The sequence below is a fragment of the Sinohyriopsis cumingii genome, chromosome 15 (assembly GCF_028554795.1).
Source record: "Sinohyriopsis cumingii isolate HCF-2022 chromosome 15, ASM2855479v2, whole genome shotgun sequence".
NCBI classification, from domain to species: domain Eukaryota; kingdom Metazoa; phylum Mollusca; class Bivalvia; order Unionida; family Unionidae; genus Sinohyriopsis; species Sinohyriopsis cumingii.
The window spans coordinates 128833925-128858576 of record NC_142975.1 but is presented as its reverse complement, the minus strand read 5'-3'; positions in this window follow the sequence as shown (position 1 = coordinate 128858576).

Here is a 24652-nt window from a genome sequence, read left to right as displayed (position 1 = left end):
TACTTCCTAACAAATAAAACTTTATGTCGTAAAGATAATATTTATGTCTAATTCATATCCCCGACGAAGCGCCCACCGTGGGGTTTGGTAGGGTTGGGGTGGGGTGCTCCCAATATATTATTTAAATTCCTATTGAAGTCCCACCCAGGATCGATGTTGTAGGAAGTGAATTTAGTGATAGAGAGAGGTAAAGCTCCGAGCCCACAGTCAGCAATGCCGACAGTTAAATTATTAAGAACACAAAGGTGACATTCAAAAGAATAACAATTTAATACCATCTAATATTCAAATGATAATAATTTCCCAATCACTCTTCTCCCTCTTGACCAAGTGATAGCCTATTGCATCCTGTGATTTATAGTGTGAGATCGCTTTTCCACCTGTCCTTGTTTTCTACTCATCTGTATCTCTCCTATCCCGCCAATTCCTTCTCTCCTTACGACTTCCCTCCTAACTCCTTCTCCTTCACTGCTCTTCTCCAATTTCTCCTCCTCAACTCCTTTTCCTCCTCCTCCTTGACTCTGCTCTCCGACTAGCCTTCGATTCACAATCGACTTCTCCATTAGTCTCTAATCCGTCTCTCTCCTAGAGACTCGGGACTAAACCACACCGGAAGTCTATCCCCTAAAATCTTCCGTTACGAACCTGTGTCTTTCCTTCGAATTTCCTAAGTTTTAGCCGCCATTTCACGTGTGCCTTCCCGGAGTTATTGCTACAACTTCTCAGCACGATGTTTCACAATGACTGGGGGTTTCTTGTCTACCGTACTCAGTTAAATTCGAGTTGAAATGGTGACCACATCCTCTCTCAATTCCGATTGGATATCGATTCTACCCTGTTCTATTCAATTTAGCAGACAATGCTGTCAGCGTGGTGAGATTTACGACGCCTAAGGGTCCCTTGTTCTTGAACAAAGCTTTCAACGTCCACATGTGAGTTCTGACACCCAACAAGCTGGGCTCTCGTAACAATTCCGAACAGGACCACTATAGCCGCAGGGTCTAACATATACACATGGATTCTAACCAATTCCTTTGTTCTTGACTTACGTAATCGCGGCCAGGCAACGTTACAGGCTCTAAAGACACAGAAGGTGAACAAGTCTCATAAAATTTCGGCGGAAGTGAGAAAAGATGATTTCACTAAAACAGAGATCATTATGTTATAGATTCGCGAAAGATTAAAATATACAAAGTATATTTTCGGGACATAATGGAATAGATATGACATCGAAAAAAAGAATCACTCCAACTTCGGGCATTTTTTTTCAGCAATAATTTTCGGATGTTTTGCTCTATATTTGCCTGTAGGGTATGTGTAGCTACTGATAACATGAATCTAGATGGACGCAAGTCATTTTATAAAAAATAATAACGGCATTCATCGTACACTATGCGCAGTTATTCTTGAAATCTAAATGAACGGTAAATCATGTTCATATCTAATAGATGAAATGGTCACATTTTGATCTACAAAAATGCTACATGGTGCTAAGTAGGTCAGAGAGGGAAACCTTAAATTCACCTGTGTTAGGATAACTGGAACGTGAGATTCGTCTTAAACGAGAAAACAATAATTAAATACACGAAAATATTAATGAATAAAGTACAATGTGTAAGTATTTGAGTACATTTCTTGGCTTCATATATTACATTTAGATCCAGGTATATGAGGGTATATGCTAAAATATATTAATATGTAAAGATATATGCGGGCAAACGCTACCTGACCATATTTATAGTGTGTATTAAATAGCTGAAATAATTTCAAACTACAATCGTTTTATCCTCATACTTCTCAAGATACATATATCTTGACCCAGTGAATAATGAATAGCTTAAAAGAAAATGAAACTTATCTTCAATTTTGAGCAGTACGTCAAAAAGTTGCATATCCTTAAGCATCGTTATGTAATTTTTTGTATATTTAGTTTTTGACGGGTACTCTCTCCTGTTTGATCTTTTCAGACCAGTTAGGGAGGCCCTCCTGCTCTGCATGTTAATGATTGCTATTTTGTAAGTGTTGTTATAATTGTGTTGTTGTATATTATAATTTCCAATTTCTTTTATATTTTTTACTATTTCCTTTTTGTATTCTTAAATGAATTTTTTTATATTTGTTAATTATTTAATATTTTTTAATTAAATTTTTTGTATTATTTTTCCTCTTTTTTTTCTTTTTCTTCTCATTCCAAATATTCATCAGTGTCAAACCAGCATTCTTCTGCCATTCTCTGTTCTTTTAGTCGTCTTATTTTTTCTCTTCTCCTTTCTCTGTTTGCTTCTCGTATTTCTAGATTTCTTGTTATTGTTTGATGCTCGTTTCTTTCAGTGGTATCTTGTTTTTCCCTTTCTCCAGCATTTTTTTTAGCTACTTGGTTCTCTTGTGCTGATTGTTTTCCTATTGTTTCTGCTTTGTTAGTCGGTGGGTTTGTTAGTTTTGCCGGTTCTAGGATCATTATTGTTTGTACTGGGAGCGTTTGCTGTTTTTCCTGTTGCTATTTGTGGTAGTTGTGTTGTCTGTTGGATCTGGTGATGTCGTTCTTGTTGTTGCTGTTGAGTTCTGAGAGTTTGTTTCGAAATTGGTTTTTCATGCTGCTGAGATCGCCTTTCTTCCGTGCTTTTTGTAGCTTCTTTATTCTCTTTTAGTTGTGGTGTCGGTTCTATGATCGTTATTTTGTCGTATTCGGGGCATCGATTCTGTTTTTGTCTGTAGTATCTGTGTGTTCTGTTGAATCTTGTTCCTTTGTCCACTTGGATGTATTTCTTTTGTTGATTTCTGTACCAGTTCTTGTTGTTGTTGGTGTTGTTGTTGAGTTCCCAGCATGTGTTTTAGAGTTGTATTCTCTTGCTGTAACGGCTCAGTACTCTCTTGTATTTCTTGTTGCTGTTTTTGTTCCTTTTGTCCTTGTTGTTGCTGTTGATTTCTCTGTATTTCTTTTGGGACTTGCTGTTGAGATTGCCTATCCTCAGTTACTTCTTGGTTTTGTTGATGTTTTTGTTTGTTGGTTCCTTTCTTGTGCGTCTCTGGTTTCTGCTTGTTTCTGGACCAGTGCTTTTTGGTGATGTTGGTCTTGTTGCTGTGGTTATTGCAGTTGCTTATGGTCTTGTTGTTGCTGTTGGTTTCTCTGCATTTGTTTTGGGGCTGTAGTCCCTTGCTGCTGACTATCCTCATTAATTTGTTTATTTGGTTGATTTTGTTGTTGTTGTTGTGGTTGTTGGTTCCTTTCTTGCATGCCTAAGTTCTCGGTTGGTGTCTCCTGGTTTGTTGAACATTTAAAGGGTGTATGCCCTGTCTTTTCACATATATTGCATTTGCGATCAAAGATACATCCTTTATACCATTTTTTGCTAAAAATCCAAAAATGTAGAATGCTCTCTTTATTTATTTCAGTTTTCTTTTTTCAATTTCTAATATCCGTGTCCCATTGTATATTGTTCTTAAAGGGATCGTTCCCAGTCTCGATGATATTACTTGAATATTGAATTTTTCTTCAAACCGTTTCACTATTTCTTCTAATGGATTTTCAGGGGAATATCAGTCACATGTAGATCACCTGTTTGCGTTTTTATTTTCCTTAAGATGGGCGTTGGCTCCATAACCATTGCTTTTTCTTTCCCTATATATATCTCCCCATATGGTAGTACAGGTGTTTTTCCTTTGGGTCTTATGATGTATCCTTTGTATCGATTCGGATTTATTGAATAAACTCTATTTATCCAATCCGTGTTTAAGACTTTCAGTGCAATCATCACAGTTGTTGTTCCGGGTATTTTTTCTCTGGGTATAAGCGACATATCCAGCTCTTGTGTTTCTTCCTTATATTCACATTCAATGTAACTCCCTTCATGCGTATCAATTATCTTAAGCCTAAAGAACTTTTCCAGGTTTTTCAGCTCGTTTATAGTCGTCATGTTTCCACGTGATCCACTAGCTTTCCTTTCGCTTGGATGACAGTCGATTTTTCCTTTTTCCATAGCATCCTTCATATATTTCAATCTTTACGGACCTGATTTAACTTCCTTGCTGGCTAAATGGTTACGTAAGGTGGATGAGAGTCGTATAAAAGCGTTGTGATGTCAACAGCAGATGTTCCGCTGAGTCCACGTGTTGCTTCAAAGAGATCAAAGCCCTTCGTGTCTCTAAAAAGGATAGATTTCCATGCTCACAGTTAAATGTGAAAAGATTTGTTCCCAAGTACCGCCGAACATCAAACGAGGTGTACCAGACAATCATAATTAGAGGAATTTAAAAATCTACCAGTAGTCGGAGCTACTCTCGTCGACAGACAAATGGATAATAAAATATTTAGCCATACATGTGTAAAATTTAGGGCATCACCTTTCTCGATGATGCCTTGCAAATTGTTCGTAGTGAGCAAATGTGTTTCACAAGCAAAGGATCCGTAATAACTTGAGCACATCCTTTGCATATTCAACTTAAGGATTTTGTGCGGTTCCCCAACACCGCTTTTTTGCCTTTAGATATATATTAATCAGCAGTACACCTAGAATCAGCTGAATTAACCACTACAGCCTAAATTCGAGCGAGGCATCCAAACAGCCAGCCAATTTCAGTTCACCAGCCTGCCATCCAGCCAGTAAACCACGATTTTCCCGCCCGCAGCCAACCAATTTACAGCCTGCCAAACTCCCTCTGCAAGACAAATAAGAACTTTAAACAAGGATTGATAACATACAAACGGGTACGAATTCTTCGCTGCACTATTCTACTCCATCGCTACAACTCATTTTCCGGTTTGCTAACCACATGTTATACGACTTATTGTGCTGTATATCAAGGCATTTCTCTTCAAACATCAAATTCCCTTTCTTACGTTACCTCACCATTTCTCTTGTTAGCGTACCTCGACGCCGTTTAGTTTTCCAAAACAAATCCTTTGTTTTTCTTAATTTTGTGAGATTTTCTGCCACGCTTAGAAACTACTTCAACGACTCATACTAGCGTACACCCGAACAGAATCCTTACATTCAACATTAATTCTAGCACGCAGAAATCACTGCAAGATTTCCTGTTATATTGAGCTCTGGGTCTGGTACACACACAGAGACTTACCAGGGCAGCATTCTTGCAAAAGCAATAAACGTTCAGTTAGAGACCAAAACGTCGGGATAGGTAGCTAGAAATTCTAAACTCAAGAAAAGGAAATGAAAAACCATTGATCAATTGTTGATACTAATCCAAGCATACAAATACCCTAATGACCCACCATTTCAATCCGCAATAACTTTAAAATGCCCAAGATTTAAATGATAATGCAGTAAAGGCCAACAAAATTACAAATCCATAGGGCAATCCACAATCCAGTTAATCCGCAACACTATTAACACAGGAAAATTCAAATTCGTGCATAAAAACAGTCAGACATTTGATTCTTCAATCTCATTATCAGACCCAAACAACTCAACAGTTGTTGCTGTTGTAGGGTTTAACGCCATTTTTCAACTCAAGATAAGCTATACACGGCGGCCAGTATAACTGGTGGAGGATTAACCGTGGAGAATCCCGAGAAGAACATCGACCCACGAGAAGCGACAAGCAAGCTATCTCACGTACCAACCTTAGCTGAGCCTGAGACTCGAACCTACGCAGACAGAGGTGAGATGGCAGTGATCCGGAACGGTGAACGCTTCAGACCACTTGGCCACTCGGGACCCCAACTAAGAAGTAACTTTGCGCATGAAATCACTCAATGAGCGACACTACTCTAAACTCAGACGAAACAATACCCATAACGTCCACACCAAATTACACTGGCCGGGTCAACAACTCTGACCCCGACGTAATATTCAGGACTTTTTACCAAACTACCAGGGAATTTATTATCTAACATGAGCGACACCCTTCTAATGGTAACACCATCCCCATAACCCACAAAAATTCAAAGACGGAGTAACTTTAGAACACTCAACGGCTAGCCCATAAATTAGAGAGGTTAAATAAATATATGAGCCCATATTCAGCTCGTACCAAGAAGTCATTATCCTATAATTGCCAGTGAAAAGAAACCTTAATGTTTTCTTTTACCGACAATTATAAGATAATGACTTCTTGACACGAGCTGAATACCTGAATGATAACTCGGCCCTTGCACAATCGAGGCCAGAAGTTAGTTATAAGTATCAGAAAATGTGAACAATAACATAAAAATTGTTGCCGATCGCATAAAATGAAATGAGAGGAATAGCCGAACAGAAACAGCAAACGGCAAGTGCTCCTTGTCGACGATTTGAAGAATGAAACCAATGAAAGAACCAAATGTCAAGAAATCTCAGACGATGAATTGATAATGTGAGGAAACATTGATCTCGAATATGCGTGCGTTTTGTGTCGTACAATGGATGGTAAAGAGTTTGACTTCCTGATGGCTATGCATGGTCTTCAGAATGTAAGAATCGGCATTTAATTAAAAATGTCAAATTATTACATTCCTTAGGCTAGCACACGCAAAGGCATCTTTATTTTCTTAAAGTCTTTTTCTAATAGACCCTAATTATGAGTGTAGTCAACATGTAGTTATCATCTAGTATCATGGATTTTGAACCCAGCGACATCATCCCATTGTTAACACGATCTCGGGAAACCAAAAACAAAGGATAGAAAGACAGAGTAACTTTATAACACTCAACGCCATGACCAAAAATGAGAGAAGTTCAAGAAATATATAAGCGCACAAAAAAAAAAAACTGAGAACCCGCCTCCCACACTTACTATTGAGGGAATGAATTCCAAAATGACCCTACCCCTCCTCGTCTAACTTATACAGACATTACCGTGAGGGGGTAGACTCGAGCAGCATAAAGCAAACGATCAATAGCCCCAAGACTGACAAACACAAGCTAAAAATTACAAAGCCACAACAGCAACCGAAATCGCATCTATTCATGGCAGTCAGAAAGCAAAGCCGTCGAAAATACCTCTACCCAACCAGCACAAATATGTGTTTCGCAAGGCAACCAAAATCCATACCAAACACAACCAGCTCCACCCATTTACAAAGGCAAAGGAAACCAACCGCATTATGACCAACACAACACCAACACAATCTAGAGGAGAATTATGAAACTCATAACCAGTTTGCGATCACACGAAAGGTAAATTCAAATTAAGACCCAGGAAAAACCAGGACCATTGCAAAGAGGATGTAAACACAGGCCACAAACACATGTACCCAAACCATTAACAACAAACCCCACACTGTCGCAACCACCTGCACACGTACTACCCTAAAAAACTGACACGTTTCGTCAAAAACATAGAGGGGATTATCAATAGCATCAGCAACAGCAGCATAACATGGACACAATTACTCGTTTTCCTGTTTCCTAACCACATATTATGCGACTTATTGTACTGTAGATCAATGAATTTATCTTCAAGAATCATATTCCCTTCCTTACATTTAGGTACCTTTTTTCTTGTTAGCGTACTTGGACGCCGTTTTGTTTTCCAATATAATTCCTTTGTTTCTGCTAATTTGGATCTGAGCGTATAGGGAGATTTCTGCCACGATTAGAAACAACTGCTAGGACTCATACTAGCGTACACCTGAACAGAATCCTTACATTAATTCTAGCACGTATAAATCACTGCAAGATTTAATTTTATATTTAGCTCTGGGGTCTGGTACACACACAGAGATTTACCAGGGCAAACTCCTTGCAAAAGCAATAATAATTCAGTTAGGAAAAGAAAAACCGTTGATTAATTGTTTAAACTAATCCAAGCATACAGGTACCCTAGTGACCCACCATTTCAATCCGCAATAGCTACAAAATGCCCAAGATTTAGCTGATTATGCAGAAAAGGCCAATAAAAATACAAATGCATAGGGCAATCTACAATCCAGTTAAATCGCTGCACTATTAACACAGGAAAATTCAACTTAGTGCAAACAAACAGTCAAACATTTGATTCTTCAATCTCATCATCGGCCCCAAGCGACTCAGAAGTAACTTTTCGTATGAAATCACTCACTAAGCGACACTACTCCAAACTTAGCAGATACAATACCCATAACGTTCACACCAAATTACACAGGCCGGGTCAACACCTCTGACCCCGAAGTAATATTCGGGAATCTTAAGCAAATTACGGGGAATGTTTTATATAACATGAGCGACACCCTCCAAATGTTAACACCATTACGAGAACCCACAAACAAAGGATAGAAAGAAAGAGTAAGTTTCGAACACTCAACGCCTAGACCAAAAATGACAGAAGTTCAAAAAATATATAAGGGCATAGAAAACTTTAGAAATCCCCTCCCACACATCCTAATCAGGGAATGAATTCCAAATGACCCACCCCCTCCTCATTCAATTTATGCAGACATTACCGGGATAGGAGAGACCCAAACAACACAAAGGAACCAATCGATAACTCCAAGACTGAACAAACCTGGTACACTTTAAACAAGGACAGACACAACCTCAAAATCACATAACCACCACAACAACAAAAACCGCATCTATTCATACAGTGAGGAAGCAGAACCATGGAAAATACCTCTTCCCAACCAACACAATTTTGTGCTTAGCAGGTCAGCACAAATCCATACCAAACAAAAACCAGCTCCAACCATTTGCAAAGGCAAATGAAACCAACCGCAGTATGGCCCACTCAAAAGGAAAAATACAACACCAACACAATCTAGGGGGGAATTATGAAACTCATAACCAGTCTGCGATCACACAAAAGGTAAATTCAAATTAACACCAAGGAAAACCCAGGACCACTACAAACAGGATGTAAACACAGGCCACAAACAAATGTACCCAAAGAATCAACAACCAACAATCACCGTTGCAACCCCCTGTACACGTACAACCCCAAAGAACTCACACCGTTTCGTCAAACACATAGGGTGGAAAATCAATATTATCAGCAAAAGAAGCATAACATCAGCACTGTTAGCCAAACAATGAGGACACTTTAAAATCGTAAACACAAGGACAAATCAAAGCAAGTAGCAAAATACTTGGAAATACAACAGCTGGACCATACTGAGAGAAAATAATTCACAATGCCACCTGATTGGTTACAGATCAAAACATCTTAAACACAAATAAAGCACCATACAGACACATTCTCCGCAACTAGCAATTATGCAACTGAAACATCTAATCAATCTTGGAAAAAATTATCAACATGTACCTGACGCCAGTAGGCTTAGAAACAAAAGGGGGGAGAACTTACACATAATACTACTACAATTTCGGGGCCCCGAGTGGTCGAGTGGTCTCCGTTACGGATCACTGCCATTTCACCTCTGTGTGCGTGGGTTCGAGTCTCGGATTCAGACAATGTGGGTATGTGAGAAAGCTTGCCAGTAGCTTCTCGTGGGTCATTGGTTCTTTCCGGGGTTTTCTCGGGTTCTTCCTCCACCATTAATACTGGCCGCCAAGTATAGCCTTTCGTGTGCCGAAAACTGGCGTTAAAACCTACAACACCAACAACAACAACTCCTACTACAATTTCAGACACATTCTCCGCAACTAACAATTATACAATTGAAAAATCTAATCAATCTTGGAAAAAATGATCAACATGTACCTGACGCCAGTAGGTTTAAAAACAAAAGGTGTGAGAACTTACACATAATACTACTACAAATTCGGGGCCCCAAGTGGTCGAGTGGTCTAAAGCGCTCTCCGTTACGGATCACTGCCATTTCACCTCTGTCTGCGTGGGTTCGAGTCTCAGGCTCAGCTAATGTGGGTATGTGAGAAAGCTTGCCAGTAGCTTCTCGTGAGTCATTGGTTCTTTCCGGGGTTTTCTCGGGTTCTTCCTCCACCATTAATACTGGCCGCCATGTATAGCCTATCGTGTGCTGAAAAATGGCGTTAAACCCTACAGCAACAACAACAACAACAACAATAACAACTACTACTACAATTTCAGCAACTGCCAACCAAAACACTGATCAAATTAGAAAATTTAAAAAACCTGATTCTACAAAAATACAGAAACCAAACTTGCTTCAAAGGCAAATCCAACTACCAGATCACCAAGCAGATATTATACGAAACCCGGAACCAGGACCATGGAAGTGTAATATTCCAAAAATAAACTTCAATGCCCTCAAATATGGCAATAAGCAGGACCAACCCTCTAGAACTAAAGACCAAAGTTCTCTCAGAAATTGACGTAAATTACAAGGAATACACCAGATCTAAAACCAAAATAACTACAGCAGCGGCGGTGATACAAGAGAGGGCATTACGATGGAGGACACAATACCTGTTAACTGCTCGATCTATACAGCAGAAATGTGGGCAATCAGACTAGCTATCCAGTGGGTGAACTATTCCAATACCCAAAAAGCGGTTATCATTAGCGACTCCCTCAGCTTTATGCCATCCCTGAAATCAGGAAACTCCCCTAGTCGGGAAAACACAAGTTGTCAATGCTTAGTGCACCTAAAGCAACTAGCAGTTGGACCCGAACCAAATGACCACCCCAACAATTTAAGTATAAAAGGTGGTCATGAACTCAGACAATCAGGGCCCTTCGTACAAGGCGGTTACTAATTTGACTCAAAATAGCATCCCTCAAACACGGGAAGGAAACAAACAACAACCCTTCAATAAAGAGTTTCAAATCTCAAATCATCAGGCCCGATCGCACAAGGTGAGATTGATATATATATTTGAACTAGCAAAATCCTCATGTAGTTATTAATGGCACAGAGTTGTTTTCCTCTTTGAAATCGATTCAAAATTATTAGGAGCAAAATGACAAAAATATACAATTCAGAAACTTGGATCAATTGAGTCCTTTACCGCAGCGCCGTCTCACGCCCTTGCAACAACCAGACATGGAACCCAAGCATGCGGTGCATGCAGTAAATCGTCGAGTGGCGGCTTCTGTTTCCCACCCAACGATTAAATAAGCAGTGCGCGGTTTGCACATTTAAACCCCCCAAATGAGTATTTCTACACTCAGATTAGAATCAAATCTTGTTTGATGGTGACATCTTTCCCATCCCTTAAGTAGACGTACGTGGTTGAATGGCCACACACGTCTTAAATTTAAGATCAATTAATCAAATTAATAATTTGTTTCCTGACCTTTGAGAATGGCGGAGTGTAGATGTAATACAAAGGATTCAAGAAACAGATTATGGGGGAAAGTCCACTCTGGGCGAACGAGATTTTTAAAAACGGGGAGATGAATCGAACTGGGAAAGAAATAGATAGCTTATACAGCTTAGAAATATCTCAGCCGAAGATAGAAATGTAATAGCTTGTGAATAATAACGTATAATTTATCAGGACATGGAACATAACATATCGTAGAAATATTAGAGAATATAACATCGCAGTGTATAGTTGAAATCTATTAGAACATTGAATTGGGATGTGTATTTGCATTTTTCAGTACGTAGACTAAGAATTATGTAAAGTAGACAGAGTGGATTTACATATTTCTGTGTAGCATTTTCTAGTTCGTAGGACACAGGCAATGTGAGCGATGATCGTAACAACGGAATATTGCTGTGTCAGAACATAACATTTAGTGGGTGGGTGTGTCCTTTAAAGGATCAACATCACATCCCCTTTTAATTATATTTCTAGAACACCTGTAAAGTGCATGTGTTATTATGCCTTATTAAAAGGATTGCGAGTAATGCACAGGATCAATTGTCCTCCTCACTCATTACATCCAACTATGAAAAATCCTTCTAAATGTCAGACTCAGATGTGGACGTAGATTAAGACCACAATTGCAGAATTACTTGTAGGTGATATTGAGACTACGTATAAAGGAAAAAAAATAACATAAGTAAATGACAGGCAAATAAAGCACGCTAGTTCATAAGAAAATTCTATTGTAAAAAAGCAATTTGTTATTTTCTTCAATCTAATCTGAGTCACATTATAACTCGATACATATCGATTACAGGTAAATATCGAGTACAACTAGGGAAAATAATTATTTAAATAAATGGGGATCAGTGGGAATTTATAATTAAGCATGACCCTATTTGAACTCTGGGATTTTAACATTAAATATGACCTTATGCCGCTTGGGTTATGTTTAGGATGGAGGATGTACTATTGAAAGATTCTATAGTTAATAAATAACATGATCTTGTGGACCTTATTTGCATTCAAAACGTTGAAACTCCATTTGTCAGCACCTATCTTGAGTGTCCAAGGCTTATCCTAACTCTCAAAACATACACCTATAAACTACAAAACTACAAACAGACGTGTATGGGGTAGGGTTTGGTAGGGTAAAACAGGAGGTACAGTCATGAAAAGTATCGTTTTTGGATCAAAGTCGTGTGCGTCAATTCTGACATTTACGACTGTACAGTCATGAAGACTATCATTTTTTCATTACATACACTCACCATCACTAGGCAACATTTTTCCTTTACGAATCAAGCAAAGGAGGGAAGGTATTGCAGGTAATGCTCACTTTCACGCGTGTGCGTTATCCATATTTCTCATTTTTATTACATAACTACCCCAAGTTTCTTTCAACTTTTATTCCTATAGTTAACATTATAAAATGACAAAATAATAAAAGTTGTTTTCAAGATATCCTACTGACGTATTGTTAAAGGATAACCGACCTTGTCCATTCCAAAAACATACACAAAAGATAAAAAGATTACATTCATTTTAAAGCGTTCAAGTACATGGAATAAACAAGATAAAGTATTTCCAATAATATAAACAAGAAATATTTCAAACGTATAGTGAATAAACATACACATGTAGTTAATTAACCTAACAATTAATTAGAGGGACAACATTTTCTACTGCTGACAGTCACTTTGTCCATTGTGTATATTTACAAATTCGTTACTTACAATAAAATTGTAAGCAGTAGAAACTTTCAGTTTCATGCATATATTTATGAACTTTTAAGACTTTCACCGATTATGTTTATTTTCTTAGTTCGTCGTCAATATTTCAATACTAACGCCATAGTTACACAATGTTTTTCTTGAATTATACGGCGAAATAATCAATAAGGGGAGGCAGAAAAAAGTAATCAGCATCTTCACTATCATAGCCACACACACGCTTGGAGAGTTAACTAAAGATCGGATTTGAGGGACTACATGATTGTCTAAGTTTTAGTGTGTATGATATATTAAGGCGACTTTTGACAAAATCGTTATAAGTTACTAGGTCAGTTAACTCAATTACACAACAAGCTTTAGAAAGATATGAATATTACGAGCCTTCTGATATCTTCAGGGGAGAATCCCAAAGACAACTGGTACACTTAAGAAAGAAAGTCTGAAAAAAATTAAGTCTGATACATATATATATGTGATGCTTTGGAGAGGCGTGTACAATAATGGGAAGCCTCCTATCTCCTTTGTGGAAGACGGTCGCTCGTTCTTGAGTATTTATAATCAAATGCAGTTTGTATAATCACTTCTCCCTCCTTCCGTGTGCAAGAGATTACCAACCAGTTTCTGCATAAAAATCTCTCTTGAGCAATAAATGGGTGCATCTTCCAAGTGAATCTTTATTTGATCTGTCCTAATCTTCGACAAAGTAATTACTCTGGATCTGAGAGACAAAGTCTAAAATTGGACGCATAATTAGTATATAGGAAAAAGATGTCCTGACCTTTGTCCAAAATCACGTCATTGGTGTACCTGACTTGAGACATTTATTTTCTATACAACATAATACAAAGGTAATATTTCTCTATCATTTAATATTAAATATTCACATCATTATTAATGGAGGTAAACATGTTTGCTTCGATCTGAACATAGGATATTAGTTTTTCTCTTGGAAATAAACTTGTTACCTTTGAATATTTTAGGGAGGGGACTCAACTATATCCTGCCTCTATTACTGTGTCTTACATTTGTTACAACAATGCTGTGTACTTGAAATATTATTCAACCTTGCCTTCATATCCGATGCTAAACTATCCCAAAAATAAACTACACTATGCTAAACAAAATCACTGGAGGACCAAGTAACATTTTGTGGTTTAACGTCAGTTGTTCAGAACATGATAGGTCGTACATGGTGGCCAGTATATTTGATGTAGGATGAACACAGGAAGACACAGACTCTATGCGAAACTAACGAAGGTTTCTCACATACCCAATATGATCGAACTGAGGCTAGAATCATGAACACAGAGGTGAGACGCATGCAAAATATGGTGTCAGTGTGTGTGTTGAGGCTGTCATAGAATAAGGCAAGAAATAATTTGGTTTCGCCTTACAACGATTTGAACATTTTCGTCGTACATGCGTACAACGTTACCTAAGGTGGATAATTGTTTTTCTAGGTAAGCGACTGAACTTGCATGTATCTCGTCGTAGATCGCTTGCGGCGAGAGACACTAAAAGCACGGTATGCACGAGTATTTTACCGTTACTAATATTCACTCTCCTGTAGATTTAAGGCAAGTTATTTTTCTAACTGTCACACTGCTGTTTTGCATCTTGTCAAGGAGTGAACGTTCCCCATTTTTTGTTATACATCCATCTGATATGTGAAGCATATACAGTTGTTAACGTCGTATCGTGAAATGATGCCGTTACTACTACGTATATTTGAAACGTTGTGAACTTTTGAATCGTTACAAGTTGCTATTATGGGTTTAATCTAGTAGCATGTATCTATATATTTTAATCCCGTACCTGTTATTATGACCAGTTTGGTTTTATAGAATCTGTGGCCAACGCAAGTGTGAGCCAACCCAATTCAGGAGAACTGTGTGCTGTCTGTGCATATGTGTGTGCCGGTATATCAGGCTCTTTGTCTGACCGTCTATGTGTCTATATGTATATGAAAGGTGATATAACCATCAAGGCTATACAAAGACGAAACCGCTAATTTGTAAACTGTATGTGAGCATGTGGGATCCATGAAGGGTGTGTGCGGCCGATACATGTGTGGACCAACCCAAGAATTCTGGAGAACTGTGTAGTTTGTCATTGGACACATTTGCAAGTTTTGCAAATATTTATGAATCATACGGCTGTACGAATGACCAAGTCATATATTGTTTTTCAATTGATTATTGTTTCAATTGAGTACGATTGACCAATTTTGATTCCATGAGATTATTTGAATCTTATTTTTATTCCATGAGATTATTTGAATCTTATTTTTATTCCATGAGATTATTTGAATCTCACTTTCATTACATGAGATTATATGAATCTTACCGTCATACACTTGAATATATCAATCATGTTTTGTTTTCCTATTTCTGAATGTTTGGACGGAGTAATTGAATGAGACCTATGTTTAGAGCGTGAAATAATCACTGTATTTGTGGTACATATATTTTAATACATTTCATAAATGTCCATCTTTCATCTCATTGCGTTGTGTTTTCATTTGATCCAAGCATCCAATCAGGTCTATCCTGTTACAGAGACAATCGCCTTAAACAAACTACATATTTTGGATTTTAACAAACCCCAACATCTGAAGCAACTGTCGATATTTGAGTGTTTGGATACGTCGGGGTAACACTGATGAGAGATTGTGCATAAAAAGGAGGTGAACGGTGTAGATAGATTAGATTTCGTTTTATCAAAGTATTAAAATAGTTTTAAACGATATAAATATTTAAATAATTGAGGAGAGGCTTACTTAGGTAATTTGATTTGCTGATTAACGCCAATAAATAGAGCAAAAATTCATGAGGGTATCAATATAGTCGCTCTAAAGACATAGTAGGTCTCATTCGTAATATTGAACTTGAAAACAATTATGGCTTTATTGTGGTTTGTCTTTTGTATGCTGGACTAAGGAGGAATTATATCTCTTCGAATATTTACATGAAACCAAACACTCAAAAGATATATTCTTCTATACGTATGATTAATACGAAACCTTCATTGTCACATTTAAGTAGGTTTCTTTATATTACTGTGAAATTATAGAAAATGATTTCACTCCTGTCTTAAAAGACTAGATATGCATTAAATTAATCAGCTGCAGCAAGTGATGCCACCTCAAGACTACATTTATAAACATTAACTTACATAACAAGTCATTAACCGAAAAAGTCTACATTTCTTATAACAAGTCATTAACTGGAAAAGTCTACATTTCTTGCAAATAATGTGTCATACTGCAGACATCTCGACATCCCAATCCTAGACAGAATCCGGAATTGATGGTTCAGCGCGTGAATTCCATCCAGGTAGTTATGGGTTATTGGTATGCAATAAGAAGTTCATATCAGGTAACACGTCAGACTGAAAAAACTCCATTTGCTAAATCCCCAACACAGCCACCAAAACAACCTTTTTACGCTTATGGAATATAAATCTTGATCGGTTGCGTAATTCTAGTTTCGCCGACCTGTTTTAAGACAACAAATGTTCTGATAAATATTCCATAATCAATAGGAATTCTTCATTTTGACATACGACACGCAACTATGTCATAAAATGTGCTATAACATGATGCAATTCAAGTAAAGTGTCCAAGAAATTAAATATTCATTTCCTCTTCCTCTCGGTATAAGATTATGGATGATTAGTTACATTTTGCCAGGGGCACTTGTTATATATGATGTGCGTAGTATGTCGAACGCATAAATATCATTTGACTGCATCATATAAAATGACCGAACTACAGGGAACAAATGCATTTAAAGAGTCATAAAGAGTTTCAAAGACAACGTACGGTTTGGGATAATTTTATTTATTTAAGGATTTATTTATTCATTCATAAAGGACGTTTGTGTATCTCTTCTTTCTCATGCTTAATCTCTCGCGCGAAGATCTCTCTCTCTCTCTCTGTATATATATATATATATATATATATATATATATATATATATATATATATATATATATCTCACACTCTCTCTATCTCTGTATGTCTCTATGTGTCTCTCTATGTCTATCTCTTTCTGTGTCTGCCTCTCTCTGTCTCTCTTTCTGTGTATCTCTCTCTCTTTGTATCTTTCTCTGTATCTCTCGCTCTCTCTGTATCACTGTATATATCTCTCTGTATCTCTGTGTCTATCTCTCTCTCTGTATCTCTGAAAAATAACCAGTTTTAGATACATTTAGAGTTTTAAGATAACTGTGAGTGATCGGTAACTCTTATATATATATAAAGTATGTATACATGTATGTATGTTTCTAACATTATAATCGTTCCTTCACATTTCTCTCGAGAACAGTACAGAGAGATGACATCCTTGACGTTACATTTTTACTTGGCCTCGCTGTCTTAGTCAGGGGTTATCCAAGACCTATTGGACACGGACCGAATACTTTCAGAAAAGGATTCAGAAGAGAGTTCTGGTATGACTCCACTAACTTTGGAAACTGGGACTTCGATAACATGGACAACAACTGGAACATCCCGTACGATGAAGACAACTTTATCTCTGAGGGGCCAGTAGGGGAATTTCAGGCGAATAAAAGAGGAATTTCAGGCGAGAACTGGGCAGACATTCATGACGGTTACAACCTGTCGGTAATTACGACGGAGAAGGAGCTCCATACGATATGTTTCGAAAATATTCTAGAAGCGGAGACGAGATTGGTGGATTGGTGGATTCATTTCATTTTGACTATATATATATATATATATATATATATATATATATATATATATATATACGTAGTCATGGCTAATCATGTAAATTGTCGATCTAAAAGTACGTACTAATCCAACACGATTTTGAACTGGAAGGTTCATTATGTAAAGACAGTATCCATTCTCTTAACACCAACCTATAATTAAGATTATTTTTTTTACACTTTCGTATTGTTTTTCCTTTTATGGTTTAACATTGCTATAACCCTTGTGCACATACATATCTTCATTCATAAATCTCTACTAAACCATTGTACATACATACATACATACATACATACATACATACATACATACATACATACATACATACATACATACATACATGTTTTTTTCTCGTATTTTCGCAGATATGTGTCAAGTCAGAAAAGTGCTTAGACCTTAAAGCGCATCTCGCGAATACCACAACATAGTATTGTCCCATACGTTTCTGACCTACATAATTTGCATTTTAAAGTTAAATCTTTGATAAAATAATACCTTGGCTTTGCTTTCAATGATTTGTATATTTTTCTGAAAATATTTGCCATATGATTAACGTAAACAGACATATAATAAACTGGTACATCCCAGACTTAGCGAAGTCCGCCATTATCTCTCGTTAGGCCTACTGGTTCACTTACAGTTTCAAACTAATTTTATGATGAAATAGTGTACAAGAGGCAGTTAATCCATATCCAGATCATCGATTCTGATCTTAAAACACATGTTTGTATATTTTATCATCAAAGGATATCATGCAGGAAATTGATAGTTGCTACCTTACTCGGAAAAGGGTTAATGGTCAATCAGCTATCAAAACATGTGCTTGTGAATGGGCAAGAGTTTGTTTGTCAACGTAATTGATATCAAAACTAGGCCTAGCTACTGATGTATTGAAGAATACATTTCTCTACAACACTAGAACTAACCAGGCTAAGGCGAGGGGCATTTTAAAAAAAGTATGGTCAGTCAATGTACCTCTTAAATAACTCTTGTTAATCCATCAGAGTGATACTGAATTCCGTCAATCGAAGGAAGGACTTATTCCAAACACTAAGCTAGGCATCACACACTTTCTTACACTTGACTACTGTCCCATCCGAACTATCAATTCTAGCAGCTTTAGCACTCGCCTCAATCTCGTTACAATCTTCTTAAGTGTGCCGTTTAACCCCAAAATACTTCAACAAATTTACGAATGGCATTTTGTCTAAGTCTAAACATGTCTTGATTCTTGTGTACTACTTATCCCGCTACATTCGGAATTGAACACAATAACGAAAGCTAAAGTTGTTTATTTGATGTACTTTTGCAAATGACCACATATACATTTCTGGGTCTTTCTGACTCTGAATTCAATCACTGTAAATATCAGTACATTTTACCACCCGGCCACCAGTCAAAGCCTTTGAACTTGCCGCCCAGCTATTGCATTATGTTCTTTTTGATGTACTCTTATAATGGCATCATGTATATACATCAAAGGGTCTTTCAGTCACTGAATTCTGTCATTGTAAATATCAGCACAGCTAACTGATCAACACATTTTCCCACAAAGCAGGTGGCTGAAGCAGGACTACTGGCAAGTCTTTGAATTTTACCGCACACCTATTACATGCGTACGGAGGACTCCCGCCTCAGTAATTTTCTGCCTCCCAGATCAAACACTGGCGTCCAGATACGCGTAATTAAGCTTTTCCGAGATCTCTGAATACACACATATATATATATAACATACTTACATCCATACAGGATTGTAAATATGACTTTTCATGAGTTAGAGAACTACAGAAGATGAATTTGTGGCCAACTTGAGGCCATTAATATGTATTCAATAATCTTTTATCTACTTTAAGTGGCTATTCTACTAAATCATGATTATCGGATCACCAGACATACACACATATAATGACAAAAAGTACTGGCAATAAAATAATAGATTTACCCTGATAATGGTCCTAACCACGATAATTCAAATTTTTACTGAAAAAGAACGATACAAAATACCTGAGCAATGGTCATGTAACTATTATAGCATGTCCAATTTAGTCACAGATCTAGAATATGACTCAAAAAATTATATATGTTATACTTCTTTTGCAAAATAGGTGAAAGATGTGCTTCCGGACGTATGTACAGAGTATAATTTGCTTGAAATATTCCTATAACAAGATTCACCTAAGAGAATGTGCACTCCGATTAAGCTTGTCATTATAGACTTTTTAGTTTGTTCGGAAAGACGTTTCACAATGGTGAAAAGTTTCATATGTCAGTGTTACAGAGCTGATCAATAACTTATAAAAATGACAGGGCTTTTAGAAAACCAAATACACGCAAAATGTTTGGAAAATTAAATATCTCATTATTAAAAGCCATCTAATTACTAATATTTTGACAAACACGCATTACAGAAACCAATATCTTTACTCCAGTCAACCACCCTATTTTAGCAAGCTCGTATTTTCATGACAATTTTAAAGAAAATCCACGACTTTTGACAAATGATCCTGTTTAACATGATGATGATGGAAAACCCATGTCTTACACGTCCGTATGAACGATATAGCATGATCAATCAGACAAATTAATGATTTGGAAGAACTAAGTCAAACAATGTACAGACTTTAAAGAGCTAAATGAATCAGTAGGTTGATATTTCAAGAAGGAATAAGGTCAAAAGAAAAATGAAATGTTGAAGTTATTTGAAAAATATTATTAGATCATAAATTAATGCACGATGTATCATATCAAGTAGAACATATTTCAGAAAAAGTCGCAAATTTTGAGAAACGAAATTTGTTTTATTAGCTTACATTCATAATGCATCGCATGTGTTGTTATAATAATGTCCATTTATGTGTCAACTATAGACATTCATATACCATACGGCTTCCATAAGCATGCTCCCCACCATCAGTAACGACACAATCCAGATCCTGTCTTTCTTTGCAGATCGTCATTTTGGAAATAATGAGACGTTATCTATCATCACACACCCTCTTTATAGTAACCACTTACAATATCCAAGCGGTGCCTCGACTGGGGACGTTCCACTGTATGTATATATATATGCATGGATGGAGGGACGGACGGACGGATGGATGGATGGGTGGGTGGATGGGTGGCTGGATGGATGGATGATTGGCTGGATGTACCTGTATACAATGTTTTAGGAGGGATTTGTGTATGAAGCTATGTAAGCACAAATGGGTGAAGGGATATATTCGTGTAAAACCTTAAAAGACAAAACAATACGAAAGTGTAAAAAATTAATCTTTATTATAGGTTTGTGTAAAGAGAATGAATATTGTCTTTACATACCCATTCTTCCAGCTCAAAATATTGTTGGATTGATAATGTTATGTATATTTGATTTAATTTATATTTGATTTAAATTAAGTGCTTGTTTGTTAGTTTTTAAAATAATATTCCAATTGCATGATATTATAATGTAATTTTATTTACTGGATTTGACATTTTCCAGAACGTAGTTTGACCTGTTATTCTCTAGCATAAATCTTTGAATTAAAATGAAATGGGTCCACCGAACTCATCTCCGTATCCATCATAATTTCGAAAATTATTGTTTGAAAATCTTCCTCCGTAGTTATTGCCGACAGGTCCGTAACCGTCATAAATGTCTGCCCCGTTTTCACCCGAAATTCCTCTACTGTTCATAACGCCATCTGGCCCGTCGGAGCCAAAGTTACCATCAGCGTACGGGCTGTCCCGGTATCCGCCCCTATGCCCGAAGTCAGAGTCTCCAAAGTTTCTGGGACCATCGAAGCCTACTTCTCCGAATCCATCTCTGAAAATGACCGGTCCGTGTCCAAGAGGTCTTGGATAACCGCTGACTAAGACTGCGACGCCCATTAACAATGTAATTGCAAGGAGTGTCATCTCTGTGTGCTGTTCTCGAGAGGAGAAGTGCGAAGGAACGATTAGGATGTTAGAAACATCAATACATGCATATACAGTTAGATAAAACATAGATATATGGTTTCCTAGGTATAACACACACACACATATACAGATTATATATATATATATATCTATATATATATATATATATATATATAGATATATATATATATATATATATATATATATATATGTGTGTGTGTGTGTGTGTGTGCAGGCGAGTCGCTTTGCTTCAGGATTTGTATATAATTGTGCAGATTATTCGATATATACATGGTCATTCTCCCTTGCCACAGTGCTACTCTAAGAGTAACCGGTCATTCTCACTTTTTACTTCATTCTCTCGACGAAAACTTTTGTATCTAAGAATGTTTAACTTGAAGATTTGTAATTTGTATTATATATATATATATATATATATATATATATATATATATATATATATATATATATATAAAATAGAAGAAAATAGTGATGTATCATCACTATGTACCAAGATTCCGCATGCAGATGGTATTGAAGCGTATAAATATTACTTGATAGCAATCCTAATATTAGCACACTATCTAGCAAAGATATTTGCAAAATGAAACAAAATTATCTTAGAAAATAATTATTTTCAATTTAATAATGCGAATTACATCCAAATAATGGGTACGGTAATGAATAGTTCTATGGCTCACGCATACGCTTCCCTTTTCATGGGTAAATTAGAAGAAGATTTTCTTCAAAATGAAACGTTTAATCTATCTGTTTGGTTCAGATTTTTAGGTGACATGTTTCTGATCTTGAACCATTCAGCTTAAAAAGCTGAAAAAATGTATTGGCTGCCTAAATCACTTTCATCCGACGATTAAATTTACTTATACTGCATCTGGTACGCATGTTTCATTTTTAGATGTAAATGTAATTAAAAAAATATTGATAACACTATCTCTACAAATATTCATATCAAGGAAACTAATATCCACCAATATGTGGAATGTTCTTCCTGTCATCCCATGTCATGTAAAAACGGTATACCATATAGAAAGGACAAAATATACCGACGCATTATTTCAGATGATTGTCAATTACAAAATTCGTAGAATAAATTACAAACATATTTCCAAACTAGAAATTATCCTACACATATAATTGCGTCTGCGCTGAACAAAGCCAGTAATCTTAATCAACATGAGGCTTTAAACACAGCAGAATGTAAAAAAGAGAAAAATACAAGTCCTTTCACAATACAATATAATCCTTCATTATCTAATATAGGTAGTATCATTAATAAATAGTATAGTCTCCTAAATTTATTAAATAAAACCAGCGTAAAATCATTTTCTATAAATAAACAAATTCTCGCTTATGGAAGAATCAAGAATTTGCAATATATTCTTTGCAGAACTAAACAGACAGAAAATGAAAGACAATTTTCGCCATGTAATTGTAACAGACATCGGTGCTCTAAATGTGTTGGCATAAGAACAAGTACGTCTTTCAGTAGCGCTAATGCAAAAGAGGCATTTTCTCTACGTAATAACACTAACTGCATATCAACTGATGTGATTTATTTGATAACCTGTAAAACATGTAGCATGCATTATGTTGGACAAACACGTCAGCAAGTTTCTAAGAGAATGAATAATCATCCCTTTCAAATAAAAAAGTTACAGGGATCCTCAGTTTTCCTCTAATATCTCAACACACTTTAACACCAATAATCACTCTCTACTCGATTTTTCTTTCACGCCAATAGATATTGTACATGGTGACATGAATAGACTTATAAAAGAAACTTACTGGATTCATTATTTAGATATTATCAATCCTAATGGCATCAATGCCAATGCACTATAAAACATTGTATAATTTTTTTACATTGATATATTTTATATCCTTTATAACAATATAATTATATGTATGACTGTTTGACTTTATTTTATATATATATATATATATATATATATATATATATATATATATATATATATATATATATATATATATATATATATATATATGACCCTTCCGGTGGCTAGTGGTTAGAGCGTCCGCCTTGGAAACGGGAGGTCGTGGGTTAGAACCACTGCCGTGTCATACCAAAGACTTCCAAAAATGGTACTAACAGTTGCCTCGCTAGGCGCTCGGCATTATGAGGTTAGTGTTAGAACTGGTCGTCCTGGTGTAAGGATAATGTGACTAAGTGGGACATCATGCTACATGTCTGCGGCATCATGACCCAGTGCTAGGCATCACTATAAACTGCCACACTGCAGACATCGTAACGATATCACTGAAAAATTCTTAAAGCTACGTTAAAAATCCTAATAACACATATATATAGATATATAATTGTTATGACGATGCATATCATTTATAACGTTACGCAATAACATAATTTTCTTTTTAAAGACGTCATCCGTTTCTTTCGAAACATTTCGTGCCTGAAGAAACATAAATGCACAGAACTATCAGTGTTTGTGTTATTTGTTATCCCAATAAAATTAAGAGTAAGCATAAGAAGAAAGAGATAAAAATAAACGTGATGAAATGACTAAATACAATAAATTCTTAAATATATAAACAAATAGAACCCATATCCTACCTTGTTGAAAGTTACAATCTTCCAAACTCTTTATGGCTCTTTAAATGCAATTATTCCTTAAGTATGGACCTTTTACACTGATGCCGTCAAATAATATTTCTCCATTCGTCATGATCACGGGCACCATTTATAATAAGTACCTCTGACAAGATGAAAGCAATCACCCATCAGCTTACACCTAGAGGGCTGGGAACTGAATGCTAAATTTGTTTTGAACTTTATTTGAATTGTATCGTGATATTACACAATTTGGGACATATCTGTGTGTCGTATTCCAAACTTAAGTATTCATATTGATTACGGAATATGTATCATAACATTTGCTGTCTTAAAAATCGTAGAGACAAGCTTATGGAACAAATCTAAATTTGTATGTCAGAAGCTGAGATACGTTGTTCTTGTTGGTCGTTCTGGTGGTGGTGGAAGGTAGGGGAGGTTTGTCAACGTGACTTATTCCCTGATATGAACGTCTTACTGCATATCGATAACCCTTAACCACCTGGATTGAATTCACGCGCTGAACCATCAATGCAGGATTATGTCTAGGGCTGGGACGTCGAGA